Here is a 16,762-nt window from a genome sequence, read left to right as displayed (position 1 = left end):
TCCAATTGGCTCATCCAGGTGACGTTAACAGTTGCTGAACTGGGATCAGCACTGCTGATGATAAGCGGCAGAATCTCTAAAATAAGGCATGCGTGGTTATGCGCCATTGCCAATGCAGTGCTGCCGCCTCCACTGAAGGTAGCCGAGTGCAGTGTTGGCTTTATATGCCCGCGGCCCGTTGCTGATGTCACTGCTGCTTGACGATCCAATTGGGTCATCCAGGTGACGTTAACAGTTGCTGAACTGGGATGCGCACTGCTGATGATAAGCGGCAGAGTCTGTAAAACAAGCCATGCGTGGTTATGCGCCAATCCCACTGCCGTGCTACCGCCCCCACTGAAGGTAGCCGAATGCAGTGTTGGCTTTATATGTCCGCTGTCCGTTGCCAATGTCACTGCTGCTTGACGATCCAAATGGCTAATCCACGTGACGTGAACCGTTGCTGAACTGGGATCCGCACTGCTGATGATAAGCGGCAGAATCTGTAAAACAAGCCATGCGTGGTTATACGCCATTGCCAATGCCGTGCTGCCGCCCCCACTGAAGGTAGCCGAGTATAGTGTTGGCTTTATATGCCCGCTGTGCGCTGCTGATGTCACTGCTGCTTTACGATCAAATTGGCTCATCCACGTGACGTGAACCGTTGCTGAACTGGGATCCGCACTGCTGATGATAAGCGGCAGAATCTGTCAAACAAGCCATGCGTGGTTATGCGCCATTGCCGCTGCCGTGCTGCCGTCTCCACTGAAGGTAGCCGAGTGCAGTGTTGGCTTTATATGCCCGCTGCCCGCTGCTGATGTCACTGCAGCTTGAGGACCCAAATGGCTCATCCAGGTGACGTTATTCGTTGCTGAACTGGGATCCGCACTGCTGATGATAAGCGATAGAATGTGTAAAACAAGCCATTCGTGGTTATGCGCCATTGCCGCTGCCGTGCTGCCGCCCCCACTGAAGATAGCCGAGAGCAGTGTTGGCTTTATATGCCCGCTGCCCGTTGCTGATGTCACTGCTGCTTTACGATCAAATTGGCTAATCCAGGTGACGTTAACGGTTGCTGAACTGGGATCCGCACTGCTGATGATAAGCGGCAGAATCTGTAAAACAAGCCATGCGTGGTTATGCGCCATTGCCGCTGACGTGCTGCCGTCCCCACTGAAGGTAGCCGAATGTAGTGTTGGCTTTATATGCCCGCTGTCCGTTGCCGATGTCACTGCTGCTTGTCGATCCAATTGGCTCATCCAGGTGACGTTAACAGTTGCTGAACTGGGATCCGCACTGCTGATGATAAGCGGCAGAATCTCTAAAATAAGGCATGCGTGGTTATGCGCCATTGCCAATGCAGTGCTGCCGCCTCCACTGAAGGTAGCCGAGTGCAGTGTTGGCTTTATATGCCCGCGGCCCGTTGCTGATGTCACTGCTGCTTGACGATCCAATTGGGTCATCCAGGTGACGTTAACAGTTGCTGAACTGGGATCCGCACTGCTGATGATAAGCGGCAGAACCTGTAAAACAAGCCATGCGTGGTTATGCGCCATGGCCGATGCCGTGCTGCCGCCCCCACTGAAGGTAGCCGATTGCAGTGTTGGCTTAATATGCCCGCTACCCGTTGCTGATGTCCTTGCTGCTTGACGATCCAATTGGCTAATCCACGTGACGTGAACCGTTGCTGAACTGGGATCCGCACTGCTGATGATAAGCGGCAGAATCTGTAAAACAAGCCATGCGTGGTTATACGCCATTGCCAATGCCGTGCTGCCGCCCCCACTGAAGGTAGCCGAGTATAGTGTTGGCTTTATATGCCCGCTGTGCGCTGCTGATGTCACTGCTGCTTTACGATCAAATTGGCTAATCCAGGTGACGTTAACCGTTGCTGAACTGGGATCCGCACTGCTGATGATAAGCGGCAGAATCTCTAAAACAAGGCATGCGGGGTTATGTGCCATTGCCAATGCCGTGCTGCCGCCCCCACTGAAGGTAGACGAGTGTAGTGTTGGCTTTATATGCCCGCTGCCCGTTGCTTATGCCACTGCTGCTTGACGATCCAATTGTCTCAGCCAGGTGACGTCAACCTTTGCTGAACTGGGATGCGCACTGCTGATGGTAAGCGGCAGAATCTGCAAAAGAAGCCATGCGTGGTTATGCGCCATTGCCGCTGACGTGCTGCCGTCCCCACTGAAGGTAGCCGAGAGCAGTGTTGGCTTTATATGCCCGCTGCCCGTTGCTTATGCCACTGCTGCTTGACGATCCAATTGTCTCAGCGAGGTGACGTCAACCTTTGCTGAACTGGGATGCGCACTGCTGATGGTAAGCGGCAGAATCTGCAAAAGAAGCCATGCGTGGTTATGCGCCATTGCCGCTGACGTGCTGCCGTCCCCACTGAAGGTAGCCGAATGTAGTGTTGGCTTTATATGCCCGCTGTCCGTTGCCGATGTCACTGCTGCTTGTCGATCCAATTGGCTCATCCAGTTGACGTTAACAGTTGCTGAACTGGGATCAGCACTGCTGATGATAAGCGGCAGAATCTCTAAAATAAGGCATGCGTGGTTATGCGCCATTGCCAATGCAGTGCTGCCGCCTCCACTGAAGGTAGCCGAGTGCAGTGTTGGCTTTATATGCCCGCGGCCCGTTGCTGATGTCACTGCTGCTTGACGATCCAATTGGGTCATCCAGGTGACGTTAACAGTTGCTGAACTGGGATGCGCACTGCTGATGATAAGCGGCAGAGTCTGTAAAACAAGCCATGCGTGGTTATGCGCCAATCCCACTGCCGTGCTACCGCCCCCACTGAAGGTGGACGAGTGTAGTGTTGGCTTTATCTGCCCCCTGCCCATTGCTGATGCCACTGCTGCTTGACGATCCAATTGTCTCAGCCAGGTGACGTCAACCGTTGCTGAACTGGGATCCGCTCTCTTGATGATAAGCGGCAGAATCTGTAAAACAAGCCATGCGTGGTTATGTGCCATTGCCGCTGCCGTGCTGCCGCCCCCACTGAAGGTAGCCGAATGCAGTGTTGGCTTTATATGTCCGCTGTCCGTTGCCAATGTCACTGCTGCTTGCCGATCCAAATGGCTAATCCACGTGACGTGAACCGTTGCTGAACTGGGATCCGCACTGCTGATGATAAGCGGCAGAATCTGTAAAACAAGCCATGCGTGGTTATACGCCATTGCCAATGCCGTGCTGCCGCCCCCACTGAAGGTAGCCGAGTATAGTGTTGGCTTTATATGCCCGCTGTGCGCTGCTGATGTCACTGCTGCTTTACGATCAAATTGGCTAATCCAGGTGACGTTAACCGTTGCTGAACTGGGATCCGCACTGCTGATGATAAGCGGCAGAATCTCTAAAACAAGGCATGCGGGGTTATGTGCCATTGCCAATGCCGTGCTGCCGCCCCCACTGAAGGTAGACGAGTGTAGTGTTGGCTTTATATGCCCGCTGCCCGTTGCTTATGCCACTGCTGCTTGACGATCCAATTGTCTCAGCCAGGTGACGTCAACCTTTGCTGAACTGGGATGCGCACTGCTGATGGTAAGCGGCAGAATCTGCAAAAGAAGCCATGCGTGGTTATGCGCCATTGCCGCTGACGTGCTGCCGTCCCCACTGAAGGTAGCCGAATGTAGTGTTGGCTTTATATGCCCGCTGTCCGTTGCCGATGTCACTGCTGCTTGTCGATCCAATTGGCTCATCCAGGTGACGTTAACCGTTGCTGAACTGGGATCCGCACTGCTGATGATAAGCGGCAGAATCTCTAAAATAAGGCATGCGTATTTATGCGCCATTGTCAATGCAGTGCTGCCGCCTCCACTGAAGGTAGCTGAGTGCAGTGTTGGCTTTATATGCCCGCGGCCCGTTGCTGATGTCACTGCTGCTTGACGATCCAATTGGGTCATCCAGGTGACGTTAACAGTTGCTGAACTGGGATGCGCACTGCTGATGATAAGCGGCAGAGTCTGTAAAACAAGCCATGCGTGGTTATGCGCCAATGCTACTGCCGTGCTACCGCCCCCACTGAAGGTGGACGAGTGTAGTGTTGGCTTTATCTGCCCCCTGCCCGTTGCTGATGCCACTGCTGCTTGACGATCCAATTGTCTCAGCCAGGTGACGTCAACCGTTGCTGAACTGGGATGCGCACTGCTGATGATAAGCGGCAGAGTCTGTAAAACAAGCCATGCGTGGTTATGCGCCAATGCCACTGCCGTGCTACTGCCCGCACTGAAGGTGGACGAGTGTAGTGTTGGCTTTATCTGCCCCCTGCCCGTTGCTGATGCCACTGCTGCTTGACGATCCAATTGTCTCAGCCAGGTGACGTCAACAGTTGCTGAACTGGGATCCGCTCTCTTGATGATAAGCGGCAGAATCTGTAAAACAAGCCATGCGTGGTTATGCGCCATTGCCGCTGCCGTGCTGCCGCCCCCACTGAAGGTAGCCGAATGCAGTGTTGGCTTTATATGTCCGCTGTCCGTTGCCAATGTCACTGCTGCTTGACGATCCAATTGGCTCATCCAGGTGACGTTAACCGTTGCTGAACTGGGATCCGCACTGCTGATGATAAGCGGCAGAACCTGTAAAACAAGCCATGCGTGGTTATGCGCCATGGCGATGCCGTGCTGCCGCCCCCACTGAAGGTAGCCGAGTGCAGTGTTGGCTTTATATGTCCGCAGTCCGTTGCCGATGTCACTGCTCCTTGAAGTTCCGATTGGCTCATCCAGGTGACGTTAACCGTTGCTGAACTGGGATCCGCTCTGCCGATGATAAGCGGCAGAACCTGTAAAACAAGCCATGCGTGGTTATGCGCCATGGCCGATGCCGTGCTGCCGCCCCCACTGAAGGTAGCCGATTGCAGTGTTGGCTTAATATGCCCGCAACCCGTTGCTGATGTCCTTGCTGCTTGACGATCCAATTGGCTAATCCACGTGACGTGAACCGTTGCTGAACTGGGATCCGCACTGCTGATGATAAGCGGCAGAATCTGTCAAACAAGCCATGCGTGGTTATGCGCCATTGCCGCTGCCGTGCTGCCACCCCCACTGAAGGTAGCCGAATGCAGTGTTGGCTTTATATGCCCACTGTCCGTTGCCGAGGTCACTACTGCTTGACGATCCAATTGACTCATCCAGGTGACGTTATCCGTTGCTGAACTGGGATCCGCACTGCTGATGATAAGCGATAGAATCTGTAAAACAAGCCATTCGTGGTTATGCGCCATTGCCGCTGCCGTGCTGCCGCCCCCACTGAAGGTAGCCGAGAGCAGTGTTGGCTTTATATGCTAGCTGTCCGTTGCTGATGTCACTGCTGCTTGACGATCCAATTGGCTCATCCAGGTGACGTCAACCGTTGCTCAACTGGGATCCGCACAGCTGACGATAAGCGGCAGAATCTGTAAAACAAGCCATGCGTGGTTATGCGCCATTGCCAATGCCGTGCTGCCGCCCCCACTGAAGGTAGCCGAGTACAGTGTTGGCTTTATATGCCCGCGGCCCGTTGCTGATGTCACTGCTGCTTGACGATCCAATTGGGTCATCCAGGTGACGTTAACAGTTGCTGAACTGGGTTGCGCACTGCTGATGATAAGCGGCAGAGTCTGTAAAACAAGCCATGCGTGGTTATGCGCCAATGCCACTGCCGTGCTACCGCCCCCACTGAAGGTGGACGAGTGTAGTGTTGGCTTTATCTGCCCCCTGCCCGTTGCTGATGCCACTGCTGCTTGACGATCCAATTGTCTCAGCCAGGAGACGTCAACCGTTGCTGAACTGGGATGCGCTCTCTTGATGATAAGCGGCAGAATCTGTAAAACAAGCCATGCGTGGTTATGCGCCATTGCCGCTGCCGTGCTGCCGCCCCCACTGAAGGTAGCCGAATGCAGTGTTGGCTTTATATGTCCGCTGTCCGTTGCCAATGTCACTGCTGCTTGACGATCCAATTGGCTCATCCAGGTGACGTTAACCGTTGCTGAACTGGGATCCGCACTGCTGATGATAAGCGGCAGAACCTGTAAAACAAGCCATGCGTGGTTATGCGCCATGGCGATGCCGTGCTGCCGCCCCCACTGAAGGTAGCCGAGTGCAGTGTTGGCTTTATATGTCCGCAGTCCGTTGCCGATGTCACTGCTGCTTGAAGTTCCGATTGGCTCATCCACGTGACGTGAAGCGTTGCTGAACTGGCATCCGCACTGCTGATGATAAGCGGCAGAATCTGTCAAACAAGCCATGCGTGGTTATGCGCCATTGCCGCTGCCGTGCTGCCACCCCCACTGAAGGTAGCCGAATGCAGTGTTGGCTTTATATGCCCACTGTCCGTTGTCGAGGTCACTGCTGCTTGACGATCCAATTGACTCATCCAGCTGACGTTAACCATTGCCGAACTGGGATCCGCACTGCTGATGATAAGCGGCATTACAAGTAAAACAAGCCATGCGTGGTTATGCGCCATTGCCGCTGCCGTGCTGCCGTCTCCACTGAAGGTAGCCGAGTGCAGTGTTGGCTTTATATGCCCGCTGCCCGCTGCTGATGTCACTGCAGCTTGAGGACCCAAATGGCTCAACCAGGTGACGTTATTCGTTGCTGAACTGGGATCCGCACTGCTGATGATAAGCGATAGAATCTGTAAAACAAGCCATTCGTGGTTATGCGCCATTGCCGCTGCCGTGCTGCCGCCCCTACTGAAGGTAGCCGAGAGCAGTGTTGGCTTTATATGCCCGCTGCCCGTTGCTGATGTCACTGCTGCTTTACGATCAAATTGGCTAATCCAGGTGACGTTAACGGTTGCTGAACTGGGATCCGCACTGCTGATGATAAGCGGCAGAATCTGTAAAACAAGCCATGCGTGGTTATGCGCCATTGCCGCTGCCGTGCTGCCGCCCCCACTGAAAGTAGCCGAGTGCAGTGTTGGCTTTATATGCCCGCTGTCCGTTGCCGCTGTCACTGCTGCTTGTCGATCCAATTGGCTCATCCAGGTGACGTTAACCGTTGCTGAACTGGGATCCGCACTGCTGATGATAAGCGGCAGAATCGCTAAAACAAGGCATGCGTGGTTATGTGCCATTGCCAATGCCGTGCTGCCGCCCCCACTGAAGGTAGACGAGTGTAGTGTTGGCTTTATATGCCCGCTGCCCGTTGCTTATGCCACTGCTGCTTGACGATCCAATTGTCTCAGCCAGGTGACGTCAACCTTTGCTGAACTGGGATGCGCACTGCTGATGGTAAGCGGCAGAATCTGCAAAAGAAGCCATGCGTGGTTATGCGCCATTGCCGCTGACGTGCTGCCGTACCCACTGAAGGTAGCCGAATGTAGTTTGGCTTTATATGCCCGCTGTCCGTTGCCGATGTCACTGCTGCTTGTCGATCCAATTGGCTCATCCAGGTGACGTTAACCGTTGCTGAACTGGGATCCGCACTGCTGATGATAAGCGGCAGAATCTCTAAAATAAGGCATGCGTGGTTATGCGCCATTGCCAATGCAGTGCTGCCGCCTCCACTGAAGGTAGCCGAGTGCAGTGTTGGCTTTATATGCCCGCGGCCCGTTGCTGATGTCACTGCTGCTTGACGATCCAATTGGGTCATCCAGGTGACGTTAACAGTTGCTGAACTGGGATGCGCACTGCTGATGATAAGCGGCAGAGTCTGTAAAACAAGCCATGCGTGGTTATGCGCCAATCCCACTGCCGTGCTACCGCCCCCACTGAAGGTGGACGAGTGTAGTGTTGGCTTTATCTGCCCCCTGCCCATTGCTGATGCCACTGCTGCTTGACGATCCAATTGTCTCAGCCAGGTGACGTCAACCGTTGCTGAACTGGGATCCGCTCTCTTGATGATAAGCGGCAGAATCTGTAAAACAAGCCATGCGTGGTTATGTGCCATTGCCGCTGCCGTGCTGCCGCCCCCACTGAAGGTAGCCGAATGCAGTGTTGGCTTTATATGTCCGCTTTCCGTTGCCAATGTCACTGCTGCTTGACGATCCAATTGGCTTATCCAGGTGACGTTAACCGTTGCTGAACTGGGATCCGCACTGCTGATGATAAGCGGCAGAACCTGTAAAACAAGCCATGCGTGGTTATGCGCCATGGCGATGCCGTGCTGCCGCCCCCACTGAAGGTAGCCGAGTGCAGTGTTGGCTTTATATGTCCGCAGTCCGTTGCCGATGACACTGCTGCTTGAAGTTCCGATTGGCTCATCCAGGTGACGTTAACCGTTGCTGAACTGGGATCCGCACTGCCGATGATAAGCGGCAGAACCTGTAAAACAAGCCATGCGTGGTTATGCGCCATGGCGATGCCGTGCTGCCGCCCCCACTGAAGGTAGCCGAGTGCAGTGTTGGCTTTATATGTCCGCAGTCCGTTGCCGATGTCACTGCTGCTTGAAGTTCCGATTGGCTCATCCACGTGACGTCAACCGTTGCTGAACTGGGATGCGCTCTCTTGATGATAAGCGGCAGAATCTGTAAAACAAGCCATGCGTGGTTATGCGCCATTGCCGCTGCCGTGCTGCCGCCCCCACTGAAGGTAGCCGAATGCAGTGTTGGCTTTATATGTCCGCTGTCCGTTGCCAATGTCACTGCTGCTTGACGATCCAATTGGCTCATCCAGGTGACGTTAACCGTTGCTGAACTGGGATCCGCACTGCTGATGATAAGCGGCAGAACCTGTAAAACAAGCCATGCGTGGTGATGCGCCATGGCGATGCCGTGCTGCCGCCCCCACTGAAGGTAGCCGAGTGCAGTGTTGGCTTTATATGTCCGCAGTCCGTTGCCGATGTCACTGCTGCTTGAAGTTCCGATTGGCTCATCCACGTGACGTGAAGCGTTGCTGAACTGGGATCCGCACTGCTGATGATTAGCGGCAGAATCTGTCAAACAAGCCATGCGTGGTTATGCGCCATTGCCGCTGCCGTGCTGCCACCCCCACTGAAGGTAGCCGAATGCAGTGTTGGCTTTATATGCCCACTGTCCGTTGTCGAGGTCACTGCTGCTTGACGATCCAATTGACTCATCCAGCTGACGTTAACCATTGCCGAACTGGGATCCGCACTGCTGATGATAAGCGGCATTACCCGTAAAACAAGCCATGCGTGGTTATGCGCCATTGCCGCTGCCGTGCTGCCGTCTCCACTGAAGGTAGCCGAGTGCAGTGTTGGCTTTATATGCCCGCTGCCCGCTGCTGATGTCACTGCAGCTTGAGGACCCAAATGGCTCATCCAGGTGACGTTATTCGTTGCTGAACTGGGATCCGCACTGCTGATGATAAGCGATAGAATCTGTAAAACAAGCCATTCGTGGTTATGCGCCATTGCCGCTGCCGTGCTGCCGCCCCTACTGAAGGTAGCCGAGAGCAGTGTTGGCTTTATATGCCCGCTGCCCGTTGCTGATGTCACTGCTGCTTTACGATCAAATTGGCTAATCCAGGTGACGTTAACGGTTGCTGAACTGGGATCCGCACTGCTGATGATAAGCGGCAGAATCTGTAAAACAAGCCATGCGTGGTTATGCGCCATTGCCGCTGCCGTGCTGCCGCCCCCACCGAAAGTAGCCGAGTGCAGTGTTGGCTTTATATGCCCGCTGTCCGTTGCCGCTGTCACTGCTGCTTGTCGATCCAATTGGCTCATCCAGGTGACGTTAACCGTTGCTGAACTGGGATCCGCACTGCTGATGATAAGCGGCAGAATCTCTAAAACAAGGCATGCGTGGTTATGTGCCATTGCCAATGCCGTGCTGCCGCCCCCACTGAAGGTAGACGAGTGTAGTGTTGGCTTTATATGCCCGCTGCCCGTTGCTTATGCCACTGCTGCTTGACGATCCAATTGTCTCAGCCAGGTGACGTCAACCTTTGCTGACCTGGGATGCGCACTGCTGATGGTAAGCGGCAGAATCTGCAAAAGAAGCCATGCGTGGTTATGCGCCATTGCCGCTGACGTGCTGCCGTCCCCACTGAAGGTAGCCGAATGTAGTTTGGCTTTATATGCCCGCTGTCCGTTGCCGATGTCACTGCTGCTTGTCGATCCAATTGGCTCATCCAGGTGACGTTAACCGTTGCTGAACTGGGATCCGCACTGCTGATGATAAGCGGCAGAATCTCTAAAATAAGGCATGCGTGGTTATGCGCCATTGCCAATGCAGTGCTGCCGCCTCCACTGAAGGTAGCCGAGTGCAGTGTTGGCTTTATATGCCCGCGGCCCGTTGCTGATGTCACTGCTGCTTGACGATCCAATTGGGTCATCCAGGTGACGTTAACAGTTGCTGAACTGGGATGCGCACTGCTGATGATAAGCGGCAGAGTCTGTAAAACAAGCCATGCGTGGTTATGCGCCAATCCCACTGCCGTGCTACCGCCCCCACTGAAGGTGGACGAGTGTAGTGTTGGCTTTATCTGCCCCCTGCCCATTGCTGATGCCACTGCTGCTTGACGATCCAATTGTCTCAGCCAGGTGACGTCAACCGTTGCTGAACTGGGATCCGCTCTCTTGATGATAAGCGGCAGAATCTGTAAAACAAGCCATGCGTGGTTATGTGCCATTGCCGCTGCCGTGCTGCCGCCCCCACTGAAGGTAGCCGAATGCAGTGTTGGCTTTATATGTCCGCTTTCCGTTGCCAATGTCACTGCTGCTTGACGATCCAATTGGCTTATCCAGGTGACGTTAACCGTTGCTGAACTGGGATCCGCACTGCTGATGATAAGCGGCAGAACCTGTAAAACAAGCCATGCGTGGTTATGCGCCATGGCGATGCCGTGCTGCCGCCCCCACTGAAGGTAGCCGAGTGCAGTGTTGGCTTTATATGTCCGCAGTCCGTTGCCGATGACACTGCTGCTTGAAGTTCCGATTGGCTCATCCAGGTGACGTTAACCGTTGCTGAACTGGGATCCGCACTGCTGATGATAAGCGGCAGAACCTGTAAAACAAGCCATGCGTGGTTATGCGCCATGGCCGATGCCGTGCTGCCGCCCCCACTGAAGGTAGCCGATTGCAGTGTTGGCTTAATATGCCCGCTACCCGTTGCTGATGTCCTTGCTGCTTGACGATCCAATTGGCTAATCCACGTGACGTGAACCGTTGCTGAACTGGGATCCGCACTGCTGATGATAAGCGGCAGAATCTGTAAAACAAGCCATGCGTGGTTATACGCCATTGCCAATGCCGTGCTGCCGCCCCCACTGAAGGTAGCTGAGTATAGTGTTGGCTTTATATGCCCGCTGTGCGCTGCTGATGTCACTGCTGCTTTACGATCAAATTGGCTAATCCAGGTGACGTTAACCGTTGCTGAACTGGGATCCGCACTGCTGATGATAAGCGGCAGAATCTCTAAAACAAGGCATGCGTGGTTATGTGCCATTGCCAATGCCGTGCTGCCGCCCCCACTGAAGGTAGACGAGTGTAGTGTTGGCTTTATATGCCCGCTGCCCGTTGCTTATGCCACTGCTGCTTGACGATCCAATTGTCTCAGCCAGGTGACGTCAACCTTTGCTGAACTGGGATGCGCACTGCTGATGGTAAGCGGCAGAATCTGCAAAAGAAGCCATGCGTGGTTATGCGCCATTGCCGCTGACGTGCTGCCGTCCCCACTGAAGGTAGCCGAATGTAGTGTAGGCTTTATATGCCCGCTGTCCGTTGCCGATGTCACTGCTGCTTGCCGATCCAATGGGCTCATCCAGGTGACGTTAACCGTTGCTGAACTGGGATCCGCACTGCTGATGATAAGCGGCAGAATCTCTAAAATAAGGCATGCGTGGTTATGCGCCATTGTCAATGCAGTGCTGCCGCCTCCACTGAAGGTAGCTGAGTGCAGTGTTGGCTTTATATGCCCGCGGCCCGTTGCTGATGTCACTGCTGCTTGACGATCCAATTGGGTCATCCAGGTGACGTTAACAGTTGCTGAACTGGGATTCGCACTGCTGATGATAAGCGGCAGAGTCTGTAAAACAAGCCATGCGTGGTTATGCGCCAATGCTACTGCCGTGCTACCGCCCCCACTGAAGGTGGACGAGTGTAGTGTAGGCTTTATCTGCCCCCTACCCGTTGCTGATGCCACTGCTGCTTGACGATCCAATTGTCTCAGCCAGGTGACGTCAACCGTTGCTGAACTGGGATGCGCACTGCTGATGATAAGCGGCAGAGTCTGTAAAACAAGCCATGCGTGGTTATGCGCCAATGCCACTGCCGTGCTACCGCCCCCACTGAAGGTGGACGAGTGTAGTGTTGGCTTTATCTGCCCCCTGCCCGTTGCTGATGCCACTGCTGCTTGACGATCCAACTGTCTCAGCCAGGTGACGTCAACCGTTGCTGAACTGGGATCCGCTCTCTTGATGATAAGCGGCAGAATCTGTAAAACAAGCCATGCGTGGTTATGCGCCATTGCCGCTGCCGTGCTGCCGCCCCCACTGAAGGTAGCCGAATGCAGTGTTGGCTTTATATGTCCGCTGTCCGTTGCCAATGTCACTGCTGCTTGACGATCCAATTGGCTCATCCAGGTGACGTTAACCGTTGCTGAACTGGGATCCGCACTGCTGATGATAAGCGGCAGAACCTGTAAAACAAGCCATGCGTGGTTATGCGCAATGGCGATGCCGTGCTGCCGCCCCCACTGAAGGTAGCCGAGTGCAGTGTTGGCTTTATATGTGCGCAGTCCGTTGCCGATGTCACTGCTCCTTGAAGTTCCGATTGGCTCATCCAGGTGACGTTAACCGTTGCTGAACTGGGATCCGCACTGCTGATGATAAGCGGCAGAACCTGTAAAACAAGCCATGCGTGGTTATGCGCCATGGCCGATGCCGTGCTGCCGCCCCCACTGAAGGTAGCCGATTGCAGTGTTGGCTTAATATGCCCGCTACCCGTTGCTGATGTCCTTGCTGCTTGACGATCCAATTGGCTAATCCACGTGACGTGAACCGTTGCTGAACTGGGATCCGCACTGCTGATGATAAGCGGCAGAATCTGTAAAACAAGCCATGCGTGGTTATGCGCCATTGCCGCTGCCGGGCTGCCACCCCCACTGAAGGTAGCCGAATGCAGTGTTGGCTTTATATGCCCACTGTCCGTTTCCGAGGTCACTACTGCTTGACGATCCAATTGACTCATCCAGGTGACGTTATCCGTTGCTGAACTGGGATCCGCACTGCTGATGATAAGCGATAGAATCTGTAAAACAAGCCATTCGTGGTTATGCGCCATTGCCGCTGCCGTGCTGCCGCCCCCACTGAAGGTAGCCGAGAGCAGTGTTGGCTTTATATGCCCGCTGCCCGTTGCTGATGTCACTGCTGCTTTACGATCAAATTGGCTAATCCAGGTGACGTTAACGGTTGCTGAACTGGGATCCGCACTGCTGATGATAAGCAGCAGAATCTGTAAAACAAGCCATGCGTGGTTATGCGCCATTGCCGCTGCCGTGCTGCCGCCCCCACTGAAAGTAGCCGAGTGCAGTGTTGACTTTATATGCTAGCTGTCCGTTGCTGTTGTCACTGCTGCTTGACGATCCAATTGGCTCATCGAGGTGACGTCAACCGTTGCTCAACTGGGATCCGCACAGCTGACGATAAGCGGCAGAATCTGTAAAACAAGCCATGCGTGGTTATGCGCCATTGCCAATGCCGTGCTGCCGCCCCCACTGAAGGTAGCCGAGTACAGTGTTGGCTTTATATGCCCGCTGTCCGTTGCCGATGTCACTGCTGCTTGTCGATACAATTGGCTCATCCAGGTGACGTTAACCGTTGCTGAACTGGGATCCGCACTGCTGATGATAAGCGGCAGAATCTCTAAAATAAGGCATGCGTGGTTATGCGCCATTGCCAATGCCGTGCTGCCGCCTCCACTGAAGGTAGCCGAGTGCAGTGTTGGCTTTATATGCCCGCGGCCCGTTGCTGATGTCACTGCTGCTTGACGATCCAATTGGGTCATCCAGGTGACGTTAACAGTTGCTGAACTGGGATGCGCACTGCTAATGATAAGCGGCAGAGTCTGTAAAACAAGCCATGCGTGGTTATGCGCCAATGCCACTGCCGTGCTACCGCCCCCACTGAAGGTAGCCGAATGCCGTGTTGGCTTTATATGTCCGCTGTCCGTTGCCAATGTCACTGCTGCTTGACGATCCAATTGGCTCATCCAGATGACGTTAACCGTTGCTGAACTGGGATCCGCACTGCTGATGATAAGCGGCAGAACCTGTAAAACAAGCCATGCGTGGTTATGCGCCATGGCGATGCCGTGCTGCCGCCCCCACTGAAGGTAGCCGAGTGCAGTGTTGGCTTTGTATGTCCGCAGTCCGTTGCCGATGTCACTGCTGCTTGAAGTTCCGATTGGCTCATCCACGTGACGTGAACCGTTGCTGAACTGGGATCCGCACTGCTGATGATAAGCGGCAGAATCTGTCAAACAAGCCATGCGTGGTTATGCGCCATTGCCGCTGCCGTGCTGAAACCCCCACTGAAGGTAGCCGAATGCAGTGTTGGCTTTATATGCCCACTGTCCATTGTCGAGGTCACTGCTGCTTGACGATCCAATTGACTCATCGAGCTGACGTTAACCATTGCCGAACTGGGATCCGCACTGCTGATGATAAGCGGCAGAACCTGTAAAACAAGCCATGCGTGGTTATGCGCAATGGCGATGCCGTGCTGCCGCCCCCACTGAAGGTAGCCGAGTGCAGTGTTGGCTTTATATGTGCGCAGTCCGTTGCCGATGTCACTGCTCCTTGAAGTTCCGATTGGCTCATCCAGGTGACGTTAACCGTTGCTGAACTGGGATCCGCACTGCTGATGATAAGCGGCAGAACCTGTAAAACAAGCCATGCGTGGTTATGCGCCATGGCCGATGCCGTGCTGCCGCCCCCACTGAAGGTAGCCGATTGCAGTGTTGGCTTAATATGCCCGCTACCCGTTGCTGATGTCCTTGCTGCTTGACGATCCAATTGGCTAATCCACGTGACGTGAACCGTTGCTGAACTGGGATCCGCACTGCTGATGATAAGCGGCAGAATCTGTAAAACAAGCCATGCGTGGTTATGCGCCATTGCCGCTGCCGGGCTGCCACCCCCACTGAAGGTAGCCGAATGCAGTGTTGGCTTTATATGCCCACTGTCCGTTTCCGAGGTCACTACTGCTTGACGATCCAATTGACTCATCCAGGTGACGTTATCCGTTGCTGAACTGGGATCCGCACTGCTGATGATAAGCGATAGAATCTGTAAAACAAGCCATTCGTGGTTATGCGCCATTGCCGCTGCCGTGCTGCCGCCCCCACTGAAGGTAGCCGAGAGCAGTGTTGGCTTTATATGCCCGCTGCCCGTTGCTGATGTCACTGCTGCTTTACGATCAAATTGGCTAATCCAGGTGACGTTAACGGTTGCTGAACTGGGATCCGCACTGCTGATGATAAGCAGCAGAATCTGTAAAACAAGCCATGCGTGGTTATGCGCCATTGCCGCTGCCGTGCTGCCGCCCCCACTGAAAGTAGCCGAGTGCAGTGTTGGCTTTATATGCTAGCTGTCCGTTGCTGATGTCACTGCTGCTTGACGATCCAATTGGCTCATCGAGGTGACGTCAACCGTTGCTCAACTGGGATCCGCACAGCTGACGATAAGCGGCAGAATCTGTAAAACAAGCCATGCGTGGTTATGCGCCATTGCCAATGCCGTGCTGCCGCCCCCACTGAAGGTAGCCGAGTACAGTGTTGGCTTTATATGCCCGCTGTCCGTTGCCGATGTCACTGCTGCTTGTCGATACAATTGGCTCATCCAGGTGACGTTAACCGTTGCTGAACTGGGATCCGCACTGCTGATGATAAGCGGCAGAATCTCTAAAATAAGGCATGCGTGGTTATGCGCCATTGCCAATGCCGTGCTGCCGCCTCCACTGAAGGTAGCCGAGTGCAGTGTTGGCTTTATATGCCCGCGGCCCGTTGCTGATGTCACTGCTGCTTGACGATCCAATTGGGTCATCCAGGTGACGTTAACAGTTGCTGAACTGGGATGCGCACTGCTGATGATAAGCGGCAGAGTCTGTAAAACAAGCCATGCGTGGTTATGCGCCAATGCCACTGCCGTGCTACCGCCCCCACTGAAGGTAGCCGAATGCAGTGTTGGCTTTATATGTCCGCTGTCCGTTGCCAATGTCACTGCTGCTTGACGATCCAATTGGCTCATCCAGGTGACGTTAACCGTTGCTGAACTGGGATCCGCACTGCTGATGATAAGCGGCAGAACCTGTAAAACAAGCCATGCGTGGTTATGCGCCATGGCGATGCCGTGCTGCCGCCCCCACTGAAGGTAGCCGAGTGCAGTGTTGGCTTTGTATGTCCGCAGTCCGTTGCCGATGTCACTGCTGCTTGAAGTTCCGATTGGCTCATCCACGTGACGTGAACCGTTGCTGAACTGGGATCCGCACTGCTGATGATAAGCGGCAGAATCTGTCAAACAAGCCATGCGTGGTTATGCGCCATTGCCGCTGCCGTGCTGAAACCCCCACTGAAGGTAGCCGAATGCAGTGTTGGCTTTATATGCCCACTGTCCATTGTCGAGGTCACTGCTGCTTGACGATCCAATTGACTCATCGAGCTGACGTTAACCATTGCCGAACTGGGATCCGCACTGCTGATGATAAGTGGCATTACCCGTAAAACAAGCCATGCGTGGTTATGCGCCATTGCCGCTGCCGTGCTGCCGTCTCCACTGAAGGTAGCGGAGTGCAGTGTTGGCATTATATGCCCGCTGCCCGCTGCTGATGTCACTGCAGCTTGAGGACCCAAATGGCTGATCCAGGTGACGTTATTCGTTGCTGAACTGGGAT

Source organism: Dermacentor variabilis, unplaced genomic scaffold, assembly GCF_050947875.1.
Source record: "Dermacentor variabilis isolate Ectoservices unplaced genomic scaffold, ASM5094787v1 scaffold_13, whole genome shotgun sequence".
Lineage (NCBI taxonomy): Eukaryota > Metazoa > Arthropoda > Arachnida > Ixodida > Ixodidae > Dermacentor > Dermacentor variabilis.
The sequence above is the reverse complement of the archived record's forward strand: the minus strand, read 5'-3'. Positions refer to the sequence as shown.